The sequence below is a fragment of the Phasianus colchicus genome, chromosome 6 (genome assembly GCF_987193195.1).
Source record: "Phasianus colchicus chromosome 6, bPhaCol1.hap1.1, whole genome shotgun sequence".
NCBI classification, from domain to species: domain Eukaryota; kingdom Metazoa; phylum Chordata; class Aves; order Galliformes; family Phasianidae; genus Phasianus; species Phasianus colchicus.
This window is the reverse complement of record NC_143441.1, coordinates 52,263,702-52,272,803: the sequence shown is the minus strand read 5'-3', so window position 1 is coordinate 52,272,803 and position 9,102 is coordinate 52,263,702. Positions and strand designations below refer to the sequence as shown.

At 39.6% G+C, this 9,102-nt stretch overlaps 1 long non-coding RNA gene across 1 annotated transcript; it reads right to left on the bottom strand.

Moving 5' to 3' along the window:
• Positions 1-1,285: 1,285 nt before the first annotated feature.
• LOC116238292 (uncharacterized) lies at positions 1,286-3,763 on the bottom strand. Its single transcript, XR_004168934.2, has 3 exons — positions 3,677-3,763; positions 3,338-3,409; positions 1,286-2,814 (listed from the first exon to the last, which is right to left on the bottom strand). It is a non-coding gene; the product is annotated as an uncharacterized LOC116238292 (long non-coding RNA).
• Between the last annotated feature and the right edge of the window lie 5,339 nt (positions 3,764-9,102).

Sequence of the window (9,102 nt, the reverse complement as noted above, 5' to 3'; positions counted from 1 at the left end):
GGACTTGGTAGAAAGCCAGTAAACATGTGCCTGATGGGTGTTCTGTTCCCTCAGAAATGAACTTTGGACAGGAGCTGCTAAGCACTGTGGCCTGATCCATGACTGCATCCAAAAATATCACAGCATCTGGTTCCTACGCCCTTTCCATTCAGTTCTGTTGATGTGTGGACCGTCCAGATTCTCTGAACAGCACCACAAAAGAAGGGGTATTCAGCCCCTTTTCCATCCTTGTTTCAAGTGGAACCAAAGCTTTCACTTTTGATTCAGGCAGCTTTTATTAATGAGCTTGGCAGGCAGTTTTGACTTGCCTCATCACCTCTCCTTCCTGCTCTGCCCCTGCACTGGAGTTGTACCAGAGACCAGAGGCAAATGAAGACAAGACCATCCAACTGGAGGTGATGGGAGTGAGGCAATTGTGGGCATCATCCAGTGCCCTTCTGTGAAAACTCTGCCATCCACTCTGGCTTGTATCTCAGATGTATGGCAAAATGCCTTTTGCAGAGGCACAGGGTGCCCTGGGGAAAAAGAAAGAGATCATTTGAAATCTCTGTTAGTCATGCACAATATTTGCTCTGGGCTTGTCATCCTCTTTCTTTAGGTGGCTTGGTTTTATCCTCTTATGAAGAAAAAAAAAACCCTTATATCTTCCAAGCTGATACATAATCCTGCCTTCAGAACTTGAACTGCCTTGCTTTTGCCAAGATGGAGTGCTGTACTTTGGGTTTTAGAACTCTTGCCTCCCTTTGAAGGTGTATTCTCTGCTACAAAAAGGATGCAGACTGGCCAGAAAGCAAACTGCATCTATAAAATTATTAGAAGCATGTGTTTCCTTCCTCCATAGTACTTTAAAAGAGTGGCATAGAGTACAGATTCCTTTCTGTTACAGGGGACATTAGGCAGGAAACTATTAGTATTAGTTCTTAAAAAGGAGTGTTTTAACTCCCCCAAACCAGACAACAACTGAAACAAAATAGAAAAATGAAACCTTAGAAGGAAAGCAGGAAGGAAAGGGTTCTTGACTGCAAGTCAGGGCTCCTGAAAATAGTGTTCTATCATCTCATAATCTGCTCTACCTCTGAAGTGTTGTAGGGTAACGAATGAATCTTTTGGCAATTTTGTACCTCTGCTTTCCACTCGTTAAATCACTGACAAATGACTTTGTCAGCCTGCGGAAAGTTGTCGAGTTGTAAACCTTGGGGTTAGAGATGTGAAGAGGGGGAAAAGAAAAAGCTGTGCAGGGAAGCCTTTATTTCAGTGCTCAGAGATTAATGCTTTAAATTGCTATTGCAAGCTAGTAGCAATGATGAAGAGTACATGTTATAGATAATAATGAGATAATATGTTTGCATAAAGTCCAGGTCTATCTCAAAAGAAACCTGTGGATTTACATCTTATTCTTTATCACTAGATTTCTCATTGGCCTCAGGCACTTTTTTTTTGTAAAGACAAAAGCTGCACTGAAAGTAATGCCTCCTAATTTATGACGTTGGCCCATGATGACAGAGGCAGATGGTGGTGGTACAGCAGAAGAGGCTGAATCTTCCCACCCATATTCCATTTACATTTTGTTGCCGTGTGACAGATGGCAGCAGAGGGACAGTCTGACAGAACGGTGTCTGACATGGAGGTGCATATGAAGCAAAGGGGTGTCGTTGAATTCTTTCATGTGGAATCATTGGCACCCATGGATATTTGTCAATGGTTGCTGAATGTTTATGGAAACTACAGTGGATGTGAGCACAGCAGTGGTGACAATGACAGTGGGTCACCTCCACTGGTGCAGGTTTATATGAGCATGACATGCAGCTTCTTGTTCACTGCTGGTGAAAATACATAGCTAATGGTGGTGACTCCATTTAAAAACAGCGTTTTGTAGCTGAGAATTTGCTCTATCAAGTAGTGTTATTGTGCTCTTTGCATCTGTTGTCATTTCCATGGAAATAAATTGGAGGCCTTAACTTCTGAGCAGACTTCATACATGGACTCCACAGACCTGAGCACCATTTACCCTGAAATCCTGAAGCCTTGCCCCCCCTCAATCATCTGGGATTCTTCTGTGAAGGCATTAAATATTTTGTGTTAGTGAAGCAGCCAATGCTTTCCTTCCCCTGGATACAAAGCAAGTGGAAAATTTCTATGTTGAAGTCTGGTAAGCGTGTCTAGTGTCTGATGTTCTGGGCACATAGAGAACATGAGGAAAAGGCATCAGTCGGCTTTGTTATAAATGACAATATTTAGAGCAAGGCAAAAAATAGACCAGCTAGTCTTTTTCTCTACACAAGCTTGCCGTAAACAGTTTTGTGCTGGATGAATCTCACCATTCAACTCTTAATAAATTCCAGGCTGGGATTTGAGATTTAACTCTCTAAAGGGTCATCAGTGAAAGGAGGATCCAAAAAGCCACAAGCTTGCAGGGTACATAAGAGAATTGCACAGGTCATGTAACTTTCCCTTTCTGCAAAATCTTTGCCCTGTATTTGTATAAATGGATCATAGTCTACAGATGCAGAGCACAAGGAATGTGCTCCCAAAGGAAAAGATCACGCAATTCATTTTGTGCAACCAAGTGAAGAGGATCCTGATATTTAAGATCTCATTCAAATTGCTTGAAGTGGAAGGATGTAGTCTAAACCATTCCTGGGGCTTTACACAAACACTGTAAATACCATGTCCCACTGATATTTGTGAGTGACGTGCTGAGAGCTGATGGAGGGTTTTTTCTTGCAGCTTAGCAACAAGGAGTGACTGGCAAATTCCTCTGCTCTTCAAAATCAATGCCACTTTTCTGGATCATTTCCTCATCTTCACAATCATCTGTCAGAACAGTAAATTTACAATATGTTCCCAGGGTCTGCTGCAAGCTTTGATAGTTAGAGGATGAACTTAGCCATTTCAAAGTCAAACATATTAAGGTTTTGGATCCAGTACAAGCACTAGCTTGCTGGTGACATTGTTAATTTGGATGCCTTTTGTGCTCCAGACAGCTTTTTACTTTGCATGCAAAATATCACTGTGAGAACACGCACTGGTTGATTCATGCCCTAACAATGCATGTTTTTTATTTTGTCTCTATCTATTATTATAGCACCTGTGAACTTTAACCATGGATCATCACGATCCTGTTGTGCATCACAGAATAAAAAATAGACTCTGTCCCAGTGAAGTGATTGCAACTAACAAAAATATAGCAGATTGAGAATGGACACTGATGAGTGGGCAAGCATGGGGAAAATGAGAGAGAGAACTCATTTTCATTACAAGTGTAACTTTCGACAGTAGATTTGATATTTTTTTATTGGGAATTAGGTGGAAAAGAGCTATGTCTACAGGTACTTACAAGGAACGTCTCGAGAGCCAGAATTACCAGGTACTTCTTTGTATCCATTCCAGGCAGTAGGGATGCAGAAGTCTGTTGGAATTAACTCTACTTGGTTACTGAAAACTATCACTTTTGCAAAATTGAGTGCAATGTAATGCTGGTTTTCATTAGAAAGGTATACTGATTTCCTTGAGTTGAAACACAAAACACTAAATTGAGAAACTCAATTTTATACCATCTTTCTATACAGAGAATAAAATAATGATCTTCAGTTACTCTGCTTTCTTTTCCTGCTTCATGTAATTACCACAAAAATAGAAAACCAACGCCCCCTACTTATTTTCAGGCCAAGCTTACCTTGTCTTAGATAGCAGAAAGATACGGAAGCAAGTTGCCTTTTTGATTCCAAGTCAGTCTTTGATCTTGTATCAAATGTTCAATCCACAATTAAAAAAAAAAAAAAAAATTACTTAATGCTTTCATTGAGAATAAAAGAACCTCAAAATATCTCAACACTCCTTCCATTTCATAAGACCTGACAATTTCTCACTTCAGAACATCTCAGATAAGCAAACACACCTCAGCTGTGTATGGGGAGGACTTTAAAAGGAGGTAATGAGTGGCTTTTGTCAATTACACATCTGCAACTATTTACACTTTCTGGGCCTGATAATAAGGTGAGGCTCAGCTCTTAATAGGCACTGTGCTGTGGCTTTTCTCCAGAAGGAAGGACTTATTGATCAGATATGGTCTGATTATTTTGGTTCTTATGAGACACGCCCTAAATGGCTGAAATGATGCTTCTGAGTTTCATCATTGGTTATGTCACTGAAATCAAAAAGCAGCTTTAGGAGGCTACCTTCTTAGCATGCTCAAATGTATTTCCTTTCCATGGAAATTGGGCAGATTGTTCTGCAACTGGTAGCTGCAATATAAGGTTTCTCAACTTCATTTTTATCAGAAAATGATATTCAAGTAGATTCCAAGTCTTCGGCAACTGAATGTTTGCAGCTTATTTGACTCAAGCCCTCTCCATGGTCCTAATCTTGTTATGGTATTACTGATCTCTGTAAGTCAAACTGCACTTTTGAACAGCCAGCAAGTCTAATTTAACTGTGTTTACTGCTTCAACTTCAAGATCAAGACAGACTGAGAAGACTCCTTTTTGCTAGGCATAAACTAGAATACGGGAGGTTCTCTCTGCCCACCAGGAAGCATTTCTGTGTTGTGCGGGTGATATAAGGCTGGCACAGGTACCCAGAGAGGTGGTGAGGTCTTCTGCTTGAGGAGGAGAAAAAAAATAAAATAAGAAATGTTATAAACTATTGTGATATGGTAGAACTGTGATTAGAAATGGAGTGGAAAGGTTTTATATTTCTTAGCTTCATAGAGTGCGTATTCGCTGACCTGGCTGTTGTGTGATAGTACACTTGATAATCAAGTGTCAGTGCTAAGTGGGTAACTGTGATGGGTTGTATGCTTTTCAGTGATTGTAATTATTTGAATTGTATGCAAATTTAATTTAATTAGCTGACAATACGGGTTAGAAAATAATGCCTTATTAGAAGAAGAAAAAAGAATAGGAGAAGTATCTAATATTATTGACAGATTTAACTATTCCTCTGAGGCAAATAAGAGTTTTCCTGCTTTCATATGGTCCACCTTTCTCCTTACTAGGGGCACTTTAGGAACTTGTTACCACTTAGATTTCTGGCCTTCAAACTTCAAGTATATTTACTTTCTCAATGCAAATCTATTTGTGCATATTTACGACAGGATTGTCAAGGCTTTTGCTTTCTAGTTGAAGTACTTGAATTGCAAAGTATAGTTGGATTTTTAATGTATTTTTGAACACCTATCACCTATTTGCCAGCTCATCCTCTTCTCCCACAAATGCTCAAGGGATCCTACAAGGCATTGTGGTGCCTGTTAGGGTCTGTACAGATAATCCTATCTGCACTTATGTTGCTGTATTGAGTGCAAACTGGGGCACTGATTTTGTCCAGCACAAGAAAGTGAGTTAAGTTGGAAGCTAGGACTCTGAAGGACCCTTGTTTTTTTCTATAATCCATCCACATTTAAAATCATACTGATTATTTGCCAACCTGTGTCACTTTCAGTTCTGGTAAGTGGGAAGTGTCCTGAGTCACAGTGAACTTTTATGTAGTTATCAATAAATTCTTGGTTTGTTATTAATTGATCCCTTTCTTTTTCTTTAAATTACTGTTAGCCTTCTGGCTGTCAGAGCTTCTGTGTGTGTTAAGATGCATTTTCTTTTTGTCTGTGGGATTTTTGTGTATCCAGGACAGGTTATTGAGAAACTAGACTACATGGCTGGGATTGCCAAGCACTCCATCTCCTCCTCTTTGATGAGGATGGCTGACCAAAAGGAATACTGTCCTTCACACATATAGTTCTTGAGCCTACAGCCAGCCTTAACCAATGTGCTTTTTTAACCTAACATTTCATTTCCACTATCTTTGACTTCTGGCTTTTTGGAAAAAGATCATCAGAGATGTTTTAAAGACTGAGTTCTGTAGATGAATCATGTTGAGCTGTAGTGCTTGGAGAAGTGCATGAAGGATGCTGGAGAAAGGGGGAACCTTAGTTTTGGTGACCAAAATAAAAGGCAAATACATCATTTTTCAGTTATGTGCTCCAGTTATTTGAATTTTATTTATTATCCAGTGGTTACAAAGATGGTGACATTTGCAGCTTCAGTCAGAATAGTAAAATACTTAATGACAAAAATTTTAAGGTAAGTATTAATTAGAGCAAAAGCATTCTTCCTGCATTCCAATCATTTTCATTTCCACGCTGGGCATATTCAGTTATTTTTAATGGTCACGTGTAGCATAAGAACCCATGACAATGTGTGTTAATTTATGTACCGACAGCTGATGCACTGTTCATATTTCTGTCAATAAAGCAGACTTCTCCTGGGCCCTGTATTCTTACAGCATGAGAATGTTTGTGCAAAGTATTCTTATTGTGTTTTGCATGCAGTCTTAAACACTCTGGAGATCACTAAGCATATGGTAAGTATTAGAAGGGATTCATTTGGAGGCCGATATATAGCATTACTTGGTCTGCCCTTAGAGGCATCGTGTAATCTGAAGCACGATTCTGCTGTTTGCTCTTGATAGAGTGGGAGACTTTGGCATCATCCTTAATGAAAATATACAGCCCAAAGGGCTAATCTGCTGCTGCTTTGAGGCTACAATATGATGATTCTGTATCCATTTCCCAAACCTTAAAGGATTCTTCTGATCGTTGTTTCTGCCAGGGATTTGTGAATGAGCAGGAGAATTATCTTTCTAAATCCTCAGATGATTGCAGTAGCAGATGCAGCGTTTGAGGTGTAATAGCAAATTTGTATGATGTGAGCTCCTCTGATCTGGTCTGACAGCATGCTGACAGTCTGGATGTTATCTTGCACTTCCCATACTGGATTAAAACAGCAGCCAGCATTGAAGAGAACAAAAGTCAACAAACTTATGACTTACTGCTCTCAAAGTAATTGAGTATCAGAAAGTTTGGAGGTTTTATACATGTGTATATACAGGAGAAGACGTAAGAGATTCAGGTGAAATTGCCAGTATTTTCTATTGTTAATTTAACCTTGGGGAAGTTATGCAATCAGTTTTCTCATTTCATGCAGTAACAAATAGCTTTAAGCACTGTCATATAGGCACAGAAACAAGAAGATTGTGTTCAGCAAAGACATCAGACGGATGTGTGAATTTTCAAGTACTCTACCACTTTTCTCTTGTCTTGTGGTCTCTTCTGTGAAGTGTTTTCTGCAGTGACAAGAGGACAAGAGGCAAATTCTGTATTCCAAGGTATGGTGCTGAACAGTTGCAGCCATGGTAGCTGAATTTCTGAATAAGTGAAAATTTGCACAGGCCTTCTTTGCTTTTTGAGATATGTACATCTGAACCTTGGTACCTTCTTCTGAAACTGGGAGAAAGGCTGCCTCTGTGTGGCATAACTCAGCACACTCGGTGCTGCTTAGATATGTTACTACCTCAAAAGCAGCCTTAGTTCTACGTACATCTTGGGCATACAGCCCTGGGCAGGAAGATCTTCTTCTCCTTCCTGTTAGCAGGACTTTGGAAGAGCTTGGAGGAAAGGCTCGTTACGTTTCTGTGCCTAGATACAAACCTGGTACAGGAACCTGAGGCCACTAATCCGTTTTGAAACCACTGTCCAAATTGTCTGATTTGTGTGAGGGGATATTACAGATCAAAATGGAGATTCTGGGTGGTGGTGTGAACTTTCCAGTCCTGATGTAAGTAAAGTAAGTGGCCTAGACCATGCTTTGAAGGCCCACAGCAGCTGGGATTGAGTGCAATAGATTTGGTGTCTGAAGCAGTTATATCCAATCCCTTATGGTGGAAAAATTTTACATCCAGATCTTGCTCACCTTGTGAAAATAGGTAAAGCAAGGATAACATTATTAAACCAAAGAATGTCTAAATAAAGTTCTTTTTCTCCTGAGCATTGGGGGAAAAAAATAAATAAATAAATAAAAAATATTGAGACAGTGCAGTTTGAATAAGGATATTTCCATACCTATCTTTCTAATGTCTTTTTTTTTCCCCCAAGAAGATAAGTGAAAAAAAATGACTTGGATGTGGTAATGAAGTTCTACTAGAAAGACATTCCCAGCCCTCAGTAGCTCAGTATTTGCTTCTTTGTCTGAACGCGATTCACATCCATCACTTACCAACCTTTCAGGCATCTAGCAGGTGCCAGAGAAACAAAAGATAGGTCCTGAAATCCTTGATGGATGCCTGTAGAGCAGTGCAGCTCATGTAACAAATGGTCCACTACTCAGGGTCTTTTCATTGCCTTTGACTTCATCATGTGAAATAAGATATCCTTGATCCACTTTTTGCCTAATGGGTGAGACAAGTAGGTTTGGTATGAAGGTGTGAGAGTTATTACTGAGCTGTAATCCTCTGTACTAATAGAACTTTAGAAATTGGTAGTGATTCCTACCATGACCACCAGTGTCAGTCAATGTATCTTGAAATAAGTGACTCTTCAAGTGCTCAGAAGCGTTGGGTGATGCTGCTTTCTTCTTTCTAATGCTAACAAAGCCAAGCCTGTTCTCTTCCATCCTTCATTTACCCTTCTTCTTTGCTTATGGGGCATTATATACTATGTTTCCCACAAGACACTACATCTCAGCTGCCCTAATACTTCTTCACTCTGTTCTGCATAGCCACGATTAAACCACAAATTTACCCTGACTTTATTTCACAACATTCTATACTCTGACAATTCTTGTATGTGACAGGTGACATTGTGCACAGAGAAGTGATCGCTGTTAGATTTGGCCATTGGCTTTCACATTCTTGTTGGAGAATTCTTCTGCTGACAGTGGTATTTAACTGTGTTTGTAACTTGCCTGCTGTTGGCTCCCAACGTGGTTTTCATCTGCTTGCAGAAATAGCTTCAAAATTTGGTTCAGATTAATTATCTCTATGGTATCTTCCAATTTGGCCCTTTAAATTCCTTCCCCTGTAGCCTATGGTGGGCTGGAGACAACTTCGTTTTGTTTCAAGAAACAGTATTTAAATAATGGTCTTGTGCTTTCCCTACTATTCTCTACTTTTTCCTACTTGGAAATAACAAAGTCCTGTTTTGTGCTGTGGATAGTGTGGATAAATACTGAAAGCAAAATGTAAACTGACAGCAGAAAGTGTCCATAGATTGAATCTTTTCCCAGAATAATTATTGTTTCTGTATAATACTTCCTCTCTGAAAAGGGTGAT